Raw genomic sequence first — 21,876 nt, forward strand, 5'->3', positions numbered from 1 at the left:
TTGTTCCATGTCGTTGTAGTCAGTGCTGTCATTCTACCTTCGGACAGAGACAACCTGGGAAGTGCGCAGACATTCGCTGGAAGCTTCCAGCGCTCAGTGGTGCCGCTTGTTAGCGCTGCCGGAGTCCAGGCAGCTCACAGCACCTCGCCGGGCGAGGCCACCGCGTGCTTTCTCAGAAGACAGGGTGGGCTTGTCGCTCCGACTCACGGGGCCTCAGGAACTGCCCAGGAGGGGCGTGGCACCCATTTCTGGGAGGCCCCGGGCGGTCTGCTACAGCTTCCTCACAGCCCCTCTTCTGTGACAGAACACGACTAGTGGGTGCTAACCGTGGGGGTTACAGTCCACCGAGCCCCTAGTCTTGGAGAATCTCTGCCCCCTACCTTGGAAACTTGTGTTCTCCAGAGCAGGTGTGGCTCATTCATCCGGACATTATGGGTTTAGTGTGTGTGTGAGCATGTGTGTGTGCATGCACCTGCATTCATATGTTTGTACATATGTGCATACATGTATATGTGTGCATGTGTGTATGCATACGGGTGCATGTATATCTGTGCACACGTGTGTCTACATATATGTGTGTGCATACGTATGTATGCATGCTTGTGTGTGTGCATGTGTATCTGTATTTGTGCATGATCTTATGTGTGCACATATATGTATACGTATATGTGTGCATATGTATATATGTATACTTGTGTATATGCATATGTATGAATACGTATGTACATGCACATGCATATGTGTATGTGTACATATGTGTGTGCACGTAGACATGTACACATGTGTATGCTCACGTGTACCCATGTGTGCATGTATATGTGTATGCACGTGTGTATGCTTGTGTGCACATGTGTGCATATGTGTGTATGTGTGCACATGTATGTGTACATACACTTGTGTGTATGCATGTGTGTGGATGTATACACGTACATATGTGTGCACATGCACAGTGTATGTATGCCTGTACACATTGCACATGCAGGCATGCACATGTATGTCTGTGTGCACGCGTGTGCATATACATGTGTGTGTAGGTATGTGTGTGTGTATACGTGTGATATATATAGTATATAATATAATATATAATAATGTATAATATATATATAATATATGTGTGTGTGTGTATACGTGTGATATATATATAATATATATATCAAGTTGAGCATACATTCTGCTTAAAGGGGTGAGCATTCAACACCGAATGTCAGGGCAACAGGTCAAGCCCAGTGGGCGGGTGGGCAGGGTCTGGTGTTGTTGGCTCTGGGGGTCCCAATGGCGATTCCCACCCGGTTCCTGCTCTAAGGGTTTCCTTGTCAGAGCTACCTTGGGTCGAAGTTCATCTACTCCAATGAGCCTCAGGTTTATTTAGGGGACTGGAAGGAGTTGTGCCCCCAAAGAAGAGCTTGTTATGGCTCCCCGCGGGCTGGGAGCAAATCTGCCCGCTGTACTCGGAAAGGGCAGGGGACACGTGTGCCGTTTCGCATGGTCTTGAGAAAGTAACATGGCTGAGATGAGGTGCAGTAGCACGTTCTCTGTAACCCCAGATCCCCAAATGTCCTCTCAACACACAGTCGGTGTGGAAACACGAGTTTGTATAACACACTTCCCATGCCCTTTTACAACTCCATGAGTTTTACATTTTGAGAGCTTCTCAGTCCAGACTAGCCCCGTTTGCAAATGGCTGCATGTGGCCAGGGGCTGCGTGTTGGACGGTGTGGTTCTGGAGGCGGGAAGGGGGATAGGTGCATCCGAGTCCAGCCCACCCCGCCTTGCTCACTGTCCGGGGCAGCAGCATGTCCAGCAGGTGGCTGTGAGCCTCCCTGGATGTCACTGGCTTGGCCTAGCCCCCTCCCCTTCATGGAGTGGACAGTTTAACCCTAACCAGGGTTGGGAAGGAGCATTAGCCAGTTGAAGCTGAGTACAAGACACTCCATTTATGGGACTAAATGGCTGCTTATGTTTTTACTTCCTTAGAAAGTTCTATTACAGAAAACACAAAACATTCAGAAAAGTAGAAATAAACCGTTCGTGTCCCCATGACCACAAATGACCATAGTTAGTACTTGATCATAGATGCTATTTTCTTCACATTTCTTCTCTAACACAGTATTTTGAGTCCAGCCTGTGCTTGGGACAGTAATGGACGCTGGTCTTTTCTCCTGTGATGTTTATGTGTCGACCTGACTGGGCCACAAGGTGCCCAGATGTTTACTCGAACATAATTCTCGATGCGTCTGTGAAGAGGTTTCTGGATCAGATTGACACTTGAATCAAGTAGACTGAGGAAATCAGATGGCTCTCCCTAGTGTGGGTGAGTCTCATCCAGTCAGTTGAAGGCCTGAACAGAATAAGAAGGCTGATTGTCCTCTGAGTAAGAGGGACTCCTCCTGCCTGATTGCCTTTGAACAGAAACATTATTTTTCCTGCCTTTGATCTGAACTGAAAGATGGGCTTTCCTGGGTCTTGAGCCTGCCTGACTTCGGGTTGGAGCTCAGAGCATGGGCTCTCCTTGTGTCCAGGTTGCTGACTGCACACCTGGGGACCTGTCAGCCTCCATAATTGCATGAGCCACTTCTTTAGAATCAGCCTCCTATTGCCTCCTGTATCTCTGGAGAACGCTGACCAATACCCCTCAGTGTAATGAAGAAGGTGGCCTCAGCCCAAGGAGAGGTCTGGTCTCTGTCCCTGGTGCCTGGGAGTTTCCCAAGGGCTAGAAATGTCTCTGGGACTCAGGGTGGGCCCCTAGACAGTTGCTGCTAACAAGGTGACTCAGGACGGAGTCAGCTGCACCAGGCACACGGGCCATGGGCTGTCAGCCCAACCCCTTGGAGAGAAGAGGGCAGCAGGTTGAGTTCAACCATATGGACAGCAGTGTAATCAGTTGTGTCTTGTGTCTATATAATGAAGCCCCAGGAAATGCTGGGCACGGGCTGGGCTGAGTGCCCCTGGTTGCTGACCGACATGGATGTGCCTGGAGGGTGGTGCGTCCTGAGGGCACAGAAGCGGCACCTGTGGGACCCTCCACCTCGTCCTGTGCGTCTCTTCCTTTGGCTGTTCTGATCTGTATCCTCTTGATACAATGAAACTTGAATCCTAAGTATACTCCTTCCTCGAGTCCTGTGGGTGGCTCTGGCAAATTGTGGTATGCAAGGGTGGTTGTGCAGACCCCCAGTTTTGCAGCCAGCTGGAGTGTGGGTGGTGCGGGGGCCCCAGACCTGAGGCCGGTTCTGGAGCGAGAACAGTCGTGTGGAAACTGGTACCTCGGATTGTGCGGTGTGGCTAAACTGCCTGGTACTCTCTTCCTCACTGCCGTGATTTTGCCCCTGGCCCCACTGCTGGCTACCCGCACCAAGGGAGGCTAGAACCCACATTCTCTTTACCCTCATCATCCTGGGAGGGGATGGGCCTGGGAAGGGTCATGTCAGGCTTGTCAGTGCCCAGAAGGACAAAGAGACCTCACCAGGTCCTGCAGAAGGTCGGGGAGGCCCACCTGGTCTGGGGGAAGTGGAGGCCAGGTCGTCTGGGCCTGAAGGAGGCCTGCAGTCCTGGCCATGAGTGTCCCATTTGAACCGCTCGCAGTGTTTTCTGTCCACGCTGCGTTCCGGGATCATCTCGTTCTTGGCCGCTGAAGCTTGTTGCACGTCTACGATGGGCATGCCACGAGCCTGCCCTCACAGAGACACAAACCCTCCTCGATCGGCCCGTGCAGTACCTGACAGATTATGGAATAATTCTCATTGTTCTCACTTGTCTGAGAATAAAAACATTTTATTCTGAAAGTAAGGTGGCATATGCTATCATCTGATCTTTTGATGAAGCAAAGAAAAGCTGATTGATTTTTAGATAATGAACTTGCCGTTAAGTCTCGATTTGGATCCCATGTGTTTAACTGCCTAGTACCATTCGGCACATCCCCCACTCTGTGTTGTGTTGGTATGTCACCCACAGGACACGACACTTCCCGGGTCCAGTCCACATAGAGGCTGCTGCTGATTGTTCACAAGAAAAAGAAAGTCTGAGCATAGTCTTTGGCTTACAACTCTCCCTTCCCTCCCAGGATGATCCACAGTCTGTCTCTTTGTGCTTGTTTCTAGGTTGCAAGTAAATAGATTTTAAAAACGAACCTCAATCTCTTGCTTTCCCAGACTGATTTTAGAAATTAAATGCAGGCGCGTAGAATAAATTCCCCCCAGAGTGGCTTTCCGGAGTGTGGCTAGCAGTAGAATGAGCACATTTACGTCTTCAGGTCTGTGAACATCTCTGCAAGTGGGAGGAGGGCTCCAGAGCAATTGGCCAGGTGTGGGGCCGGGGGCTGGGGGGTGGGGGGCAGTTCCTGGGGACACTGGGTGTGGTGTGGCCTGGGACCTTGGTGGCCCATGGGTGGGGTGTGCGGGATGATGACGAGGGGATGGAGGTGGGGCCGGCCTTTCCTCTGGCCCCACCCATCCCAGTGTGTCAGCCTGCCTGAGAGCAGCACGAAATCGGTCCGGTCCTTCGGGATGAGCCGGGAACCAGCTTCCCCCAAGCAGTGGCAGGTGCCGCTGTGATCCATGAAACGGTGCACACCCAGGTACACAGAGGTACATGGCAGCAAAACTGCCACAGTCTTCAGACAAAGCTCTGTCCTCAGCTGGGAGAGAGAGGATGGGCAAGAGGCAGAAAGCCAGCCCCCGAGATGCCCGCGTCCTGATCCCCAGAACCTGCGCATGTGTGAGTCGCTTTGCAGATGTGACACACTCGGGGTCCTGGAGGCTGGCCCGGCTGGTGACCCGGGTCCTGAGAAGTGGGCCCTCGCTGCAGCGGTAGGAGGGAGGTGAGCCCTGGGAAGGCGGAGGAGGCATTGTGGAGTGGCCATGAGCCCAGGAGCGACACTCCTAGAAGCGGGATAAAGGCAAGGAACGGAGTCTCCCCGACACCTTCACTGTGCCCCCCACCGACCGGCAGAACTAACACATCTGTGCTGTATCATGCCGCTGAGTGCGTGGTGCTTTGTCACGGCGGCAGCAGAAAGCGGAGATGGGGCTGCTGTGAGCCTTCGTCTAGGACCGCGGGGTAGCAAGAGTGCTGCTGGTTACAGACACTCCAGTACCCTAGGGATGTTGTTAGGACTGCACAGTCTGTGCCCACAGCAGACCACCTGTATCAGGGCGTGCAGGCTGCTGCCAGCCGGGCCTCAGAGTCAGGAGCAGGTAGATAGAGGCAGGCAGGGGACTCTGGGCACCCACGAGGTGAGTGGTCATGGTTCATGGTGAGCACAGCACAGTTGCAGGCTTCCTCTTGTCCTTCAGCCTTGGGGGTGCAGGTGTAGATGAGACGGAGAACTGGAGTAAGCAGGCTTGTAGTTTAGCCAATGGAGCATGCTGAGAGGGGAGGGGAGAAGGGTTAAGGGTGTCTAGAGGGAAGTTCTAGTAGGAGGACCTTGGAAAGTAAGCTGGGTGAAGAGACACAGAGGACACAGGGTTGGGGGTGGGGATGGGAGAAGTGAGGGGTCAGCTCAAAGGGGAGAGGTGGGGGGCCAAGTGTGCAAAGCAGAGGTGACTGGTTTTGGCAAGGTCAAGAACAAGACCGCGGTGCAGGCTTCCTGGGTGGGTTTAGGCTAGAAACAGGCTTCCCTTAGTGCAGGGTCTTGCTGGCAGCACTGTGAAATCTGCCCCCAGGACTTCACCACTTAAGGATCATGCAGCTTTGTGTCTGGTCATGTGGTTCCAACTGACAAGACTTGTCTTTCTGAGTAGCTTGGAGGGTGGGATCCCACCCACGGCCACGAATCTGTCTCGTGGGTGCAGTGACGTGCTGGCTTCCATTTCTGGATAAATTGGCTCTTGGTACCAAAAAGGGAGAAAAACCCTCCACCTTTTGGGCATGGATTTTCTCACCCAAACACTTTGCAAAGCCCTGTGTGCAGCCAACACAAGGACAATGGTTGCTCCCGCTGCTTCTGTCCTGTGGAAGAGATGGTAGGAAATTAGTATAATTTCTTCCTCAAGTGTTTGGTCAGATTCACCAGTAAACCCGTCTGGGTCTGGGGTCTGGTGGTTTCTGTCTTGGAACGTTATTGTCTGTTTCTTCTTATGTGAGTTTTGGCAAATTGTATCTTTCAAGGAGTTGGTCTGTTTCACACAAATTATCAAATTCGTAGGTGTAAAGTTGTTCAGTTTTCCTCTTTTATCCTTCTAATGCCTGTGGGATCTGTAGTGATGTCCCAGCTTTCATTTCTGATGTTAGTAATTTGCCTTTTTAAACCTATTTTTTGAAACCCTCTCAAACTAACAGAAAAGTTGCAAGTTATGGTACGAAAGTTTTTTTCTCTACTGAACCATTTCAGAATAAATTGCTGACATCATGCCCTTCTCCCATATGTTCTAATGCATGTTTCCAGTAAACAAAGATATTCTCTTACATAATCACAATCCCACTCTCAATATTAGGAAATTAATATTGACTTTACCATCTAATCCTTGGACCCCATTCAAATTTTGCCAATTCTCCCACTAATGCCCTTCGTGTTCAAAGGGTCTGGTTCAGCTCATCTTACATTTAGCTGTCAGGTCCCTTTCATCTTCTTCAGTCTGGAACATTCCTCAGGCTTCCCTGGGCTATCACAGAAAAGTCACTGTAGAAGATTACAGGGCAGTTGCTTAGTAGAAATTTCCTTAAATGGGGTTCATCTGATAGTGTGTTTTTTTGTTGTTTTTTTGGTGGGGGGAGAGCACAAGTAGGGGAGGGGCAGAGAGAGGGGGACAGAGGATGTGAAGCGGGCTCTGTGCTGACAGGCTGACAGCAGTGAGCCTGATGTGGGGCTCGAACTCACGAACTGTGAGATCATGACCTGAGCCGAAGTCGGACGCTCAACCTGCTGAGCCACCCAGGTGCCCCATGATGCTTCATTGTGAATACATGCATCTTAGCATGGACATCAGAGAGGCAGTGCTGTGTCTAATCCTCACATGTATCAGGTGTCATGGCCCCCATTGCTAGTGGGGCCATCTTTATCACTGTTATGATGCTGTTACCATGACATCTCTGTCTTATCTGCTGTATGTCACTCTTTTCTGCTTGATTACAATCTCATGTGTGGGTACTTTGAAATTAGGTAAGTGTCCTGATTAAACTTCCTGTTTACATATTCACTCATTCACTCATATCCGTATGGACTCATGGTCCAGTGGTTTAATGGGCTGCTGTCTGTTAACTACCATTATTTATTGTGATGTTTGAATCCTTTCAAGTTTGGCCAGAGGAAGCCCCTGCAAGGGGCTCCCCTGTCTCTGGCATGTCACTGTCATTCTTCAAGAACTTTTCTGCTTTCTGACACAACGCAATTTTCCAGGTCATCTGGTGTCTTCTTTGCCCCAGCCTTGGGGTCAGCCATTCCTCCCAGGAATACTGGCTCTGTTTGGTGGGGCCTCCCTTGTTCTGAAACCCAAGTGCCAGTTTTGGGCGGGAGAGGGGGCAGGGGCCTCGGAGGAGGCTGCTAGAGTATCCCCTGCACGCCAGCCACCGCTCCCAGCCACGGAGACCCACCGGGCTCCATGAGCTGACCAGCCCCTCCCAGGGCCCTGGCGTCCTCCCCCGCAGGATCGGTGCCCTGCCCGTCACCTCTGCTCTGCTTGTGCAGCACCGCACAGTCCTCCTTCCCCTTCTTTCCTGGTTGAGTTTTTAAAAACCTGTTTCTCTATTCTGCTTGAAATGAATCCCCAAATGTTGCTTTACTGAGCCGTTTGTTGTGGCCGCGGCCATGGGTTACAGACATACATCATTTCTCCCCGAGCCTTTCAAAGGGCCCATCACTATGGCAACCACAGTACAGAAAATTGCTTTGTCTCCTTAAATACCCTTCAGAAAAAGGTCATTCGGTGCTAATGTTTTCCAACTAAAACCAGCAATGTAAGCAGAGCTCAGAACATCGTCATCGCGTGTTCTTCCGCGTGTGCGTGTTTTTAGTTTGTGATTTCAGGAAACTCTCAAATGAGGACTAAATCTGGAGAGTGGAAGGAGTTCTAATGCTGCAGTGTGTGTGCTCCTGCCTGTAATTGGAAGGCAGATGTTTATTTTGGTCCCCGTGGTTGCAGGGCAAGCTTTCCTGGCTCCCAACGGTGACGTTTTCCTGTCTCTCTGTACCGGGTGTGGGTTGGGACTGCGAGGGGCACCTGCCGATCTCCACATAGTGGCCCGCTGGGCCCAGGCGCACAGACTCACCAGCTTGGGGGTCATAACAGAGCCTGGGGTGGACCAGACAATGGGACACATTTTTGTTGTTGTCTTCCACTCGACCTCAAGATTTTTATATAATCTCTCATTAGCTGGGAGGCTTTATTTCTTGGAATAAAAACCACTTGGGGTGTGTTCTGGTCCCCAGCAATTTCACCCCTTGTGTCTTGCAGGGGAAGAAGTGGACACACAGGGGTGCCTAGGTCTCAACGCTCACTTCTCTCCAGATGACCTGAGAAGTCACGTGTCTGCACCTGTGCCTCCTCTTCCTCAAGAATTACCCCCCATTGGGGCACCCGGGGGAGCTCAGTCAGTTGGGTGGCCGACTCTTGATCTCGGCTCAGGTCACGATCTCATGGTGTGTGGGGTCGAGGCCTGTATTGGGCTCTGCACTGACAGCACGGAGCCTGGTTGGGAGTCTCTATCTCTATCCCTCCCCTACTCACGCGTGCTCTCTCTCAAATAAATAAATCAATCTTAAAAGAAAATTACCCTTCATCAAATTCACACATAAGCACATTCTAACATGCAAATAATGCTTTGTAGTTTACAATCAAAAACACGTGTGCACACACACTATTGAATCGTTTAAAAGTACCTCACTATCTCCTAGGAACAAGGGTATCACTCAGCCTCACAGAGCTATTGTTACCCCCAAGAAATCATGGAGGCCCCATATTCCCATTTACCCAATTGTCTCCCAAATGTCTTGGACATTGCAGTAGTTTATAATGTCTCCCTAATTTCCTTTAATTCACAACAGTATTCACGGCCTTTTTTTTTTTTTTTTTTAAGTTTATTTATTTATTTGGAGAGAGAGAGAGAGGGAGAGAGAAAATCCAAGCAGGCTTCGAGCTATCAGTGCAGAGCCCGACGTGGGGCTTGAACTCATGAGCCGTGAGATTATGACCTGAGCCAAAACCAAGAGTCACTCGGTCCTCCCACGGCCCCTTTGTTTTCTTTTAGTACCTCAGCACCTTGGAGTCCAGGTGAGTTGTGTCATGTGACTTCCACGGTACAGATTGTCTGGCTTTTTCCTCGTGGGTCGATTCAGGTCAGACCTTTCAGTGTGGCCACTGCAGAGGTGACAGGTGTGGTGTTCTTCCTGCTTCGCTGGAGCAGGAGAACATACGATTCATTGAACCACGTGGTTGAGAGGACTACCGGCCCCGTCACGCATGAATAACTTTGTCCTTTCGGAAGTGGGCGAGAAGCCTGGGGGATGATAAATTGAAGCGGCGAGAGTGTCCGTGACTTCTGCTTCTGTCAAGTGTGGGTGCAGGACGGTGACACTCCAGCTCTGTCACACCTGCCACGTTTATTAACCGGCTTGCTTTTGTGAAGAAGAATTTCTCTCTCTAGCCTTTGGAAAATAATTCACTGTGGATTCAACTATTCTTTTGAATCCAACGTATTATAATCGATTACCATCATAATTCTTTTTGAAGATCAAATTGTTCCAAGTCTGGCCCGCAGGAGCCTCTCGATCAGGTTCTTGTATCTTTCTGACACACCTCATTTGTCTGTAAGTACTTGTCTGCCTTCTGACAAGAGATGGTCCAAGCTCACTCGGTTCTTTCTCTGCCTAAGGCCCGGAATGACCTGACTTTCTTAAGAAGCCATGATTTCTTTTCGTGAGGAGTGACATTTATAAACCATGACCCGGGGAGTGGGTATGCCTGTCACTACGGGGGCGTCACTGCCTGTGGCCTTTGGAGTGGACAGAACCAGGAGTCCCATATTCACACTCACGCTCCAGCTCAGGTCCAACAGCACAGGGTTGTCCATATCTGTGTTCCCCTTCTCTTGCGGTGAGACCCTGGCTTTCCCAAAGAGTAATATATTTCGACTCCTTGCTCTGTGCTATAGCACTCCCAAATTCACTTCAGAATCATTACACCAACAGCACTGGCGAAAGCAAACTTAAGAAAAACTCAAGATTTCTTTGCAGTGATTTTTGTCCTTAGAATGCATTGCACAAGGTGTGAATAGTCTGAGAACTTGTAGTCAGTAGTTCAGTTCTTAGTTAACCTTTTTTTTTTTTTTTTTTTTTTTTAAATTTTAGAGAGAAAGCACAGAGCGGGGGAGAGGGGCAGAGGGAAACAGAGAATCTTAAGCTCCACACTCAGCACAGAGCCCGACATGGGGCTCGATCTTACGACCCTGAGATCTTGACCTGAGCTGAAATCAAGACTCAGACACTCAGCCGACTGAGCCACCCAGGTGCCCCAGTGAACCTTCTCTGGTATACGAAATTGGCACACTATATACACTCTTTTGTATTTTCCTTATTGAACTTAATACATGTCCTGGAACTCACCCTACATTAGTTTACAATATTTTCCTGTTTGTAGCTGCATAATACATCATGTGGCTATGCTACAGATTATATAGCTGGTTGCTTGTAGATGGGCACTTAGGTAATTATATATTACAATTAGAAATACCAGCAATGTGGATAACCTTGTGTGTGTGTTTGTGGAGATGTAGTTCTTGGGGCTGGTTCCTGGAGGTGGGATTTCTGGGTGAAGGGGTAAGTGCACGGTGTTCTTAGGTATGACTATAGGCGTGACCGCAGGCACCAGCAATGCCCACAGTGCCTGCTTGCCAACAGGGTGTGTGGTCACACTTTTGAGGTTTTGTCCACACAATACGGGGATATGGTATCCCAGTGCATCTGGGATTTAATTCTGCATTCTTGGATTTATGAGTGAAATTGGGCATCTTTTCATATGTTAAGGGCCTTATATATGTTGTTTTTTTGTGTGAACTGCTTATGTGTTTTGTCCATCTTCCCATTGGAATTTTGATCTTTTCCTCTATTTTTGAGATCACTTAATTGGTTAGGGGGACTAGCCCTTTATCTGGGAGCAATGTGGCAGAGACTTCTCCCAGTTTGTCTATCAATTTGACTTGATTTATGGTGTCTCACAGAAACTTAAAAAGTTTTTTTTTTTTTTTTTTAATTTTTTTTTTTTTTCAACGTTTATTTATTTTTGGGACAGAGAGAGACAGAGCATGAACGGGGGAGGGGCAGAGAGAGAGGGAGACACAGAATCGGAAACAGGCTCCAGGCTCTGAGCCATCAGCCCAGAGCCCGACGCGGGGCTCGAACTCACGGACCGCGAGATCGTGACCTGGCTGAAGTCGGACGCTTAACCGACTGCGCCACCCAGGCGCCCCAAAAAGTTTTTATACTCAATCCATCTGTGCTTTTATTGCATATTAACTATAAGTTAGAGTTTAAAAATCTTTCCTCACACCCTTCATATCCATATTGTAAAAGAATTCACCCGTTTGTTTTGCTAGATGTTTGTCTGTTCAATCCCTGATCCGTTCATTTGGTCTTTATTCTGGCATGTGATGTGAACTAGGGACCCATTTCTGCCTTCTTTCAGATGGGCCACCCAGTGATCACGATGTCCTTTGTCACTACAAAGTCTGTCTTTTCCCAGCAAGCTGCGACATCCCTTTCATGTGCCATCTTCCCATATACCTTTAAGTCCATGCCTGGACTTTTCCACTGGTCAGTCTATCCATTTACCAATACCGTAGTTGTAATTACTGAGGGTTTTTAGTATGTTTTTAAAAAATTTTTTCTTAATGTTTATTATTTTTGAGAGACAGAGTGCGAGTGGGGGAGGGGCAGAGAGAGAGGGAGACACAGAATCCGAAGCAAGCTCCAGGCTCTGAGCTGTCGGCACAGAGTCTGACACGGGGCTCGAACCCATGAACCTTGAGATCATGACCTGAGCCGAAGTCAGATGCTTAACCGACTGAACCACCCAGGTGCCCCTTTTTAGTATGTTTTAATATCTGGTAGGACTAATCCTCCTCCTCACTCTTCTTTTAGAGTTTTTCTAGTTGTTACTGTCTGCTTAGTTTTTCATTTAAACTTTAGAATCAACTTGTGTAAATCCAAAATAAAAACTTACTGGGAGTTTTATTTCAGTGTTGTTAAATTTACGTACTATCTCCAGGAGGATTGATATTTTTATAATATTGCATTATCCCATCTGAGAACAAGGGATGTTTTTGCATTTGCTAAAGTTGTTTTTGTGTTTTTATTTATTTGAGAGAGAGAGAGAGAGAGAGAGAGCGCACGCACAAGCATAAGTGGAGGAGGGGCAGAAAGTGAGAGGGAGACACAGAATCCAAAGCAGGCTCCAGGACCTGAGCTGTCAGCACAGAGTCCAACGCAGGGCTCGAACCCACGAATGATGAGATCATGACCTGAGCCAAAGTTGACACTTAACCAACTGAACCACCCAGGCACCCCATTTTTGTGTTTTTAAAGCTGGTTTAAAATTATTTTCATATTTGTATCTTTTTTGATAAGTTAATTCCCAAGTACTTTATCCTTTCTGTTGCTTTTGTAATGGTGAGTTTCTTCTCCATTATATTGTTCATTGTTTGGGTGTGTACATACACACGCTGTTGATTTTTATAGATTCATTTTACATTCTTCTACTTTTTTCTTTTATTGTTTTTGTAATTTTTGGTATTGAGTCTCTTCGGTTTTCCGGGAATATTATTACATCATCTGCAAGTGAAGTTTTATTTCTTTCCAAATTTCTAATCCTATAATTCATTTTCCTTACCTAACTATATTCATTTTATTTCCAGTTGATTGTTAAATAGTGCAGAGAGTGGGTATTCTTGCCTTGTTTCTGACCTTAATGGGAAATGCATCTATCGTTTCCTATGAAGACAGATGATGAATTCAAGGCTGAGTCTATGTACACATACATGCATGTATCTATCTGCATACATGTACATGAATGTACACACATGTGTGCATGTGTACAGGTATGGATATACATATATGTGAGTGTGTGTAGAGAAGCATACATTCACTGGGTGTTTTTCTCATCAGGATTTTTTTTTTCATATTATGGAGAAAATCGTGTAATCTTTTCCTTACAACTTTTCTTAGTATGGCAGATTATATTAATGGATTTTCTGACATTGATCCAACCTTACAGTCCTGGAAAGAGGAAGTCCTACTTGGACATGATGTACCGTTTTTTAATGTGTTGTGGATTGTTTGTGCTCATATTTTATTTAGGATTTTTTGCATTGATATTTATAAGAAATGTGGATCTGTAGCTTTCTTTTTGGCACTATCTTTATTGCTTTCGATGTCAATGTTATACTCTGTGCTCTAGAGCAGTTTAATGATGCTGAGATTGTCTTGTATTTGCTGAGGACGTCCCCTGTGAATCCACCTAGGCCTTGTCCTTTTGCCTGAGACGGTTCTTTTTTAATAACTTCATGTGTTTTGTCTGTAGAAGTAGGTCTGTTCAAGCTTTCCATATTTATTTGGGTCAAGTTTAGCAAATTGTATTCTCCTAGGAAATCCTCATTTTGTGCGGGTTTTTAAATGAATTTGCATAGAATTGTACAAAATCTTACTATATTTTTATGTTCATTTGTTTCATGGTTGTTTCTTTCATCACTTCTTTTTTTTTTCTTTTTATTTATTTTTTATTTTAGAGAGAGAGAAAGAGCATAAGCAGGGAGGGAACAGTGGGGGAGGGAGAATCCCCAGCAGTCTCCACACTCAGCACAGGGCCTGATGTGGGGCTTGATCCCGCAACTCTGGGATCATGACCTGAGTTGAAATCAAGGGTTAGATACTCATCCAACTGACCCACCCCAGCACCCCCTTTATTTTCTTGATTAGGCAAATTATAGAGCTGTCTGTTCATTTCTTTTAAAAGAAACAGCATTTTGATTTAGTCTTTCTCTTTATTATTTTATCATAGCCCATTAGTAGTTCCACGTAATGATATGTAATAAATAAATATTATATATTACTTGGTTTCTATTCTGTATCACATGTGCTCTTACACTTACTATGTTATTTTTTCTGCTTTCTCTTTGTTTATTGTATTGTTATTTTTCCAGCTTTTTGAGTCAGGAACTTAATTCCTTTTTTTAATTAACTTATTATATTTGGTATAATTATTTAAAGTTATAAAATTTCTGCTGATCACTATTTTGATTGTATTCTATGGATTCTGATACATAGTGATTTTATCACGCTAATTGTTGGTAATTCTGCACTTTTTATTTGTACTTTTTTTTCAATTATTGTTTATTACAATTTTTTTTTTTTTAATTTTCAAGAGAAAAGAACTTTTGGTGTTTCAATTCTGTATTCATTGCTAACTTTTTTGTATTTCTATTGGGGATTTATGTTTGTATTTTATTATTAAATTTTATTTGTGATTGATAAGTGGTAAATCTCTGTGAATGTTCCATGGGCATTTGAGGAGGACCATGTTCTTGATTTTCAGAGGCAAAGTTAATAATTTATCATAATATCTACTTTCTGGATTATTCCATTTCCTTTCTTTGTGTGTGTGTGTGTGTGTGTGTGTGTGTGTGTGTGTGTGTGTGTGTCTTTTTGACCTTTCTTGAACTGAGAGTAGATGTGCTTTCCCATAAAGTGAATGTTATCTCCTGGACTTTTAGTGGGGTTTTCTTCTCCTTGCCTCTTGTGAAGTTCCCACATCAAGAAAGTGGATTCTGTGCTGTTATGTAGATAGGTATTCATGATAGATATGTCTTCATTGTGCACTGTTGCTTTAGGTATCAAAAGTGTTGTTGTTGTCTTTTTAAATGCCTTTCCTGTGCTTGTACCTTGCTAACTTTCATATTCCTGCTTCCCTATTGGTTGTGTTGGCTGGCACCTGTTCGCCTCTTCAGCATAAAGCACTTTGTCCTGGATGTGTCTCTTCTATACAGCAGCAGCTGGGTTTCACTTTGTGAACCAATATGAAAATCTTGAGTTTTATTTAAAAAAAATTTTTTTTAACGTTTTTATTTATTATTGAGAGACAGAGAGACACAGGGCATGAGCAGGGGAGGGGTAGAGAGAGGGGGAGAATCTGAAGCAGGCTCCAGGCTCTGAGCTGTCAGCACGGAGCCTGACGTGGAGCTCAAACTCACCAACCGTGAGATCACGACCTGAGCCGAAATTAAGAGTCAGACGTTTAACCCACAGAGCCCCCCAGATGCCCCGATATTAGCTTCTCATTGTCACGTGATTTTCCTTTTGGACTTCTGATCACCTTAATATCAGATCTTTGTCCGTCTTCTGTACGAGTGGTTTTCCCTTTGATCCTTTAAAAACCTTTCTTTCTTATTTCCATTTTTTCTGGCTGTTTTTATTCCTGTCCCCAGTGTCCCTTGTTATATATCTAGTTGAGTATATTATCCCTTGGGGGCACCAAACAGTTTAATTTTTACTTCTTTTTCTTCAGTTTCTTCCCTGAATTCAGCAAATTCTCATTCACCTATTTTGATATTAATTCTTTCTGTTTTGTTTTCAGCTTTTGGATTTTTGATGTAAAGTTTTTAACATTTTAAAGAAAAAAATGCTTTAAAGTATTTACTTCTGGTTGGGGTATTACAGTTCTCCGTGGTGGGTTTGTTGTTGTTGTTGTTTGTTTGTTTTTCATTTTGGGGGGTTTTTTTTGTTTCTTTGTTTTTGTTTTTTTGCAGGGAGCACTTTCACCAGCTGAGGTGTCACTTTGTGTTCCTTTAGAAATATCTTACTAGAGTGGTACTAATGGAGGGCACTGTGTAGGCAACAGCATGGGGTTTGGTTCACTTCAGGGTGTGACTCTTTCTCTGTTTCTGGAGGATTCTTAATTGATACCACTAAGCTCCCCCTACCATTGTCTCCCAAGATTGTTAGACATCCCCACACACTGTCATGACACTTCCTTTTAAGGACCTTGTATTTTAGAATAATTTTAGGGGCACCTGGGCAGCTCAGTCAGTTAAATGTCTGACTCCTGGTTTTGGCTCAGGTCATGATCTCACAGTTCGTGAGTTCGAGCCCCGCGTTGGACTCTTCGCTGACCGTGTGGAACCTGCTTAGCATTCTCTCTCTCTGCCCCTTTCCTGCTTGCTTTTTCTCTGTCTCAAAATAAATAAACTTAAAAACACGTTATAAAATCATTGTAGACTTCTGGAAGAGTTGTGAAGGTCGTGCAGTGTCCCCGTGCGCACCTTTCCTCAGCCACCCCTCGTGAACACCTTACACCACCATGTGCGTTTATCAAAACTAAGGCCCTAACTTTGGGCCAACGTGTCTACCCTGCCATCACTTTGTTAGGATTGCCCCAGTTTCTCTGCCAGTTTCCCCTCCCTATCCCAGGATCCAATCCAGGATAGCACACGCTAACCCCCAGCTCTCTGTCTCTGCAGTTTAGGACAGTTTTTTCATCTTCCCTTGTTTTTATGACTGTGGCACTTTTGGAGGGTGCTGGTCAGGTATCTTGTAGAGCATCCCTCTGGTTTGGGTTTGTTTGCTGATTCTCACGACTAGACTGAGGTGGTTGATTTTGGAGAACGATACTACAGAGGTGATGTGCCTTCTCGTCGGATCGCATCAGGGTGCGTGGTGTCAATATGGCTGTCAAGGCTGACCACGATCACTGGGTCAAGGTGGTGTCTGCCGACCTCTCCGCTGTGAAGTTACCGCTTTCCTCTCCCCATGCTCTGTTCTTCAGAAGTGAGAGAGTATGTCTTGCCCACTCTCAAGCAGAGGGGAGTCTGGTGCCACCTTCTGGAGAGGGCATCGAAGAATTTGGGCACACACGAAAGTCATTACAGTGATTGGTACATTTTAGCGGAGAGCCATGGAGGCCAATCAAGCATTTTGTTTCTCCTTCAAGTTTTGCTACGTACGTCTGGCATTTATCTACGAATCTTTCTGTAGGCATTATTCTTCTGGTATTCTAATGGTGATTTTCTATTGCTCTTGGTATTTCTATAAGTATTAAGTGGAATTTTTGCTGTCTTCCGTATTTACTCAGTTATTTCTTTCCATCAGTATGGGCTCATGAATATTTATCTTACTTTGAGGGTTGTGATCCCACACTGCCATTATTTGTTAGGTTGCTCATACTGCCCCACATTTGACTTGTATGGGTGCCTCTGGTTGATTGCCGTGCCCTCCTGACATGCATGCATCCTGTTTGTTCATATTTTGAGCAGTTTCTCACTTTGTGTTTCCACGAGACAGTCGAGGTATGTCTTATAGTTTCCCTGCCTGGCCTGGAGGCTTCTCTGGGGAGTCCCGGCTCCGTTTGCTGGGGATGATTCAGAAGCCAGGGGCTGGGGCTGGATGTGCTCCTGCTGTGGGGTGTCCAGCACCCCCGGGAGCTATTTTTTTGATCCACTAGGTTTCCCTTTGGGAAGGTGGGCCTGTTTCTGTTATGGTTTTGTGTGTTCTTGCTCAGAGCTCCCCCTCCCCCGCCTGGCAGAGTGGAGCTGCTCTGGTCATGCTCCTGGTGTGGCTCCTGGGTTTTGCACGTTTGTTCTGTCTCCAGGTCATGGTGGTGGGACGTGGTGTGTCCTTGGCTTCACAGAGAAGTAATGGGGTCCCAGCCCTTGTGTGGCTACTGTGCTGGCCACTTCATGGGGGTCTGTTAATCTGGAAAGTCCCATCTTTCAGTTCTAGCAAGTTTTCTTGTATTATTTTTTGGATAATCTCACTTCCCTTTTTCCTCTTTAAATATATATTTACTAAATACATGCTATTAGAAGACTCAAAGAACTGAAAAAGAAATGAAAACTTGGCACAGCGTCTGTCAGTGAGCAAAAAAACGTGGTGCTATTTTCTCGTTTAGCTGCCACGAAAGTCGACTGTGGATCCTTTTTAGTGATTTTCATCTTGGTTTCCTCATTCAATCATCTCATGGCAAGAGGAATTCAGGGGAGATTTAAAAGACTGAAGGTCTTTTGTTGGTTTTTCCAAACTGCATAGTATGCCGGCCCGCTGACGGCTCTCACAGGGGGCTCGAACACCGTCAGGGCCCTGCCCAGGAAAACCCACGAGGGTGTCTTGCAAGCACCCACTCACTCCTTGACCAGCTCTCTTACTGGAACATGGCTGTGAGTGTTGAATATGGTGAAATGACCAGCCAAGCTGCAGTGATACAGGTGCAGGTGTGTGTGGGCAGCTGGCCCCGCACACAGTAGGCATCAACTCCATGAACACTTACCAGTAGAAGAAATGAGGGGGCACTTGCAAGTGAGGGGGCCCCGGGGCCTCCTGCCCCTTTCCAATAGCAAAGCCATCATTGCAGAGCAGGGGACGTGTGGCCCATCAAGAAGCAGACCTCACACACCTGCACAGAGCCAGCAGCCATCTCTGAAGTGCAGGAGAGACAGAGTTGAGGCTTGGAGTCCAGCAGACCTGGGTCTGAATCCAGTTCTTTCCTGGGAGGCCTACTGGGTCATGTGGGCAAGTCACTTTGTGTCCCAGAGCAAGCTCACCTGAACGGCAGATGTAACTCGACCCTTCCCCCACACCTGGGTGGCCCGGTTCTCCAAGGAAACTGTTCTGTGCCCTCCGCTGCTCTAGGGTAAGCTTCTCTCCAGGGTGTGTGGCTGCCCCCCTGGAGGGAGCAAGAGCTGCACTCTGCCCCTGGCCTCCACATGAGACACCCAGGGCCCAGAGGAGGAATGCAGATGCCTGGGGCCACCACATGGGGGTCGCAGGGCACAACTGGCCTCTCTGGGACAGTGACAATGTCTGAAATTCCATTGGAAATCTATTTTCAAAGTTGCTGGATTAATCCTTGAAACTTCTTTCTCTGAATTTCCATCTCTGTCTTCGTTTCCCTTTCCGGATGACTTTCTCTATATCCCGCCGATCAAATCGGAAAAAAGGCTCCTATTTTGTGTTTTCTGAATGAAGGATAGGTCTTTTGTGGCATCCTCCTCTTGTGGATAAAACCAGCGTCTATTATCCCATTGATAACTAACTTCCTAAGCAAGTTCCCTCTGCTGCTTTATTCTGTTTCCTCTTTGTTAATTTCTTTTCTTTCCTATCTTTCCACCTCTGGATTTCTTGTTGGGGATTTTGTGCACTACCTGGAGATTCTTGGCCCTGGACATCTGTCAGGATGCTCTGTTTGCATAGAGGAGGCTTGTTGGTTGCGTCCCGTGGGGCACATCTTCCCTGTTGTGACGAATGTAACGCCAGGGAGAATGGTGTTCAACCTGCTGATGTCAGTGAAAACTGCCTTCTGTGCTGCTGTTAAGCTGTTTCTTCGTGTTAGAGTTTGCTCCCCAACCCAACCTGTTCCTTTCTTGATGTCTACCTAAGAGGGCTAAATGTGAAAGATTGTCACTTCTTGTTACAAAGATGATTCCTGCCTGGAGAATGTGGAACTCTCTCAATGAAAGCCAACATGAGTTAACAGAATTAAGGTGTGTGTGACCGCTCGTGCACGTGTGACCACGTGTGTGTGCGTGCGAGTGTGTGTGTGTGGGGGGGTGGGTGGGCACGAGAAGCAAGAGACAGAATGAGAGGGAGGGCTCCACGTGGAGGGAGACCCACTAAACAGGTTTACAAAATGCCAACAAGGCTGGAGTGGGAGTGCTAATTTGCCGCGATGCGTGCAGGCCACTGATAGCAAGTTGGGCCCGTGACATTCTGACACTGTCTCTCAGGAAAGGGAAGGACACAGAGGACGCCTGTGTAATTGGAAAGCCAGCTGAGATCTGAGGCGGCTAAGGATGAGGAGGAAGCATTCTCTGCACAATGGCATTGGTTGAAGGTTGTATATAAGGTGGCCTTATTAAAGTGACAAGGCGATTTAATTCCTTTGTGCACGATGATTCTACTTCATTGATTTACAATGGGAAGGATATAATTTTGCTAGTGTTGGCAAAAAGCTCAAATGTCAGCCTTTTCAAATTACCATACTTGCCTTGTTCAGGATGAATAATGAATAAGTCACCTTTTGTCTACAGTTAAATATTCTTGAATAAATACAAAGAACATAAAAGACATAAATGATGGCCTGATTTATATTTAAAATAAAGATCAACATTGTGATAAATGGTTGAAAACGCTGTGTGTGTAGCAATATGACTCTCCTGATAATTACATTATCGATGAGGGAGCAGCCCAGGTGTAGACGGCGGTCGGGACACACACCGCTCACCTGCGAGGCTGCGTCAGGCTGTGGTCCCTATGGGCTTCGTGAGGGGCAGCCTGGGGCCCAACAGACCCCCCCCCCGTTATGCGCCCCCAAAGTCCATGAAGGGCCGGGAGCCCCGGGACCCCATGACCCTTGGCGCCAGGAGGCACGGAGGCTGATTCACCCGGGGCCGAGGGTGGCTCTCTGTCACCTTTGGGACAAGTTTGTAAGAAATGCTGGACGAGAGCAGGAGAGCAGCCTCATCGGGAAACTTGGCAAATCTGCGGTTGAACAACTGGCGCAGCTGCTGGCGGGGCAGGATGTGAGAGCCTCTCCTGATGGACACACGTGCCTGCTTTACTCTCACGAAAAAAGCGCGTTCTACTCCAGTATGAAAAGAAAATCTTATTTTTATTAAAAATGTGTATATATGTGTTGGACTCATTTTCTCTAGTTTCCTGAAGAAACAGAACCAACAGAATGCGTGTGTGTCTACAGTTAAGTAGACATATATGTATATTATATACGTGTGTTTGACAGACAGATTTAAGGAATTTGCTCACATGACTGTGGGCCTGGTGAGTCTCAGATGCACAGGGCAGCCTGGAGATTCTGACGAGCTGGTGTTGTGGTTCAATGCCAAAGGCCGTTGGGCACAATCCCCTCTTCTTGGGGAGACCTCAGTCTTAGCCTTCGCCTGATTGGATGAGCCTCCCCCCCCCCAATTACGGAGGGTAATCTCCTTCACTCAGTCACTGATTTAAATGTTAACCACACCTAACAAGTAATTTCATTGAGATTTCCAGACTGACTTTTGACCAAACATCTGGGCCCCGTGGCCTAGCCAAATTGACACGTGAGATTATCACTATATATGTACAACTGAAAGAAAATACATCAATGCTTATTTCTGTGTGATTTTTCTTTTCTGTATATTTACATTTCCTAATTGTTTTTTCAATGAACATGCTGTATTTTTCAATGGAGAAATAATACAACAAAATATGTTTTTTAAAAACCTTGAGTTCCAAATCTGTGTGAAAACCACCCGACTCTTGGTACCTCCAGGATTATGTTCAGCAGTGATACGTTTAGGCGCTGGACATTTTCCCTTTTGCCGTCGGGGAGCTCCTCCTGTCCGCAGCGCACTTGCTGGAGCATCATCGCGGAGATGCTGGAGTCTCCTGGAGTCTGGGGGAGGCCGATCCGCTTCCCTGTCCCAGCTCTGCCACTGACATCATGTGTCCCATCCCTAGACACACCACTCACTTTCTGGGCGTCCACGTCCTCACGCGTCAGTGGAGGTGTGAAGAGAGGGAGCGTTTGAGGGTCCTGATGATGGTGGGGTGGGGTGAACTGAACTGGCGTTAAGCGGGCTGAGCTCCGTGGTGCCAAGCCCCGCACGGCGTGTGGAGTTGTACTGAAAACCAGATCCGGTCTGCGTCCCTCACGCCTTTTGAGCGTCCTGCTGGACATCCACGTAGGCGGGAAGATGGTGGGTCCTGAGGCTGCCCCAGCCTCCGTGCGCACGCGGTGCGTTTCTGCACACCATCAGTGTCACTTATTTTCTCCCTGAGGGTGCAGCTGCAAAGGAGACTGAGGAGACTGTGTCCTTGCTCGCGTCTGGGATTTCCCGGGACCCACTGCAGAACGTGAGTGGGGCCTGGCCGCGTGGGCACACCGCCCTTCCACGCGGGCTCGCTGCGACCGC

The sequence above is a fragment of the Leopardus geoffroyi genome, chromosome A1 (assembly GCF_018350155.1).
Source record: "Leopardus geoffroyi isolate Oge1 chromosome A1, O.geoffroyi_Oge1_pat1.0, whole genome shotgun sequence".
Taxonomy (NCBI): Eukaryota; Metazoa; Chordata; class Mammalia; order Carnivora; family Felidae; genus Leopardus; species Leopardus geoffroyi.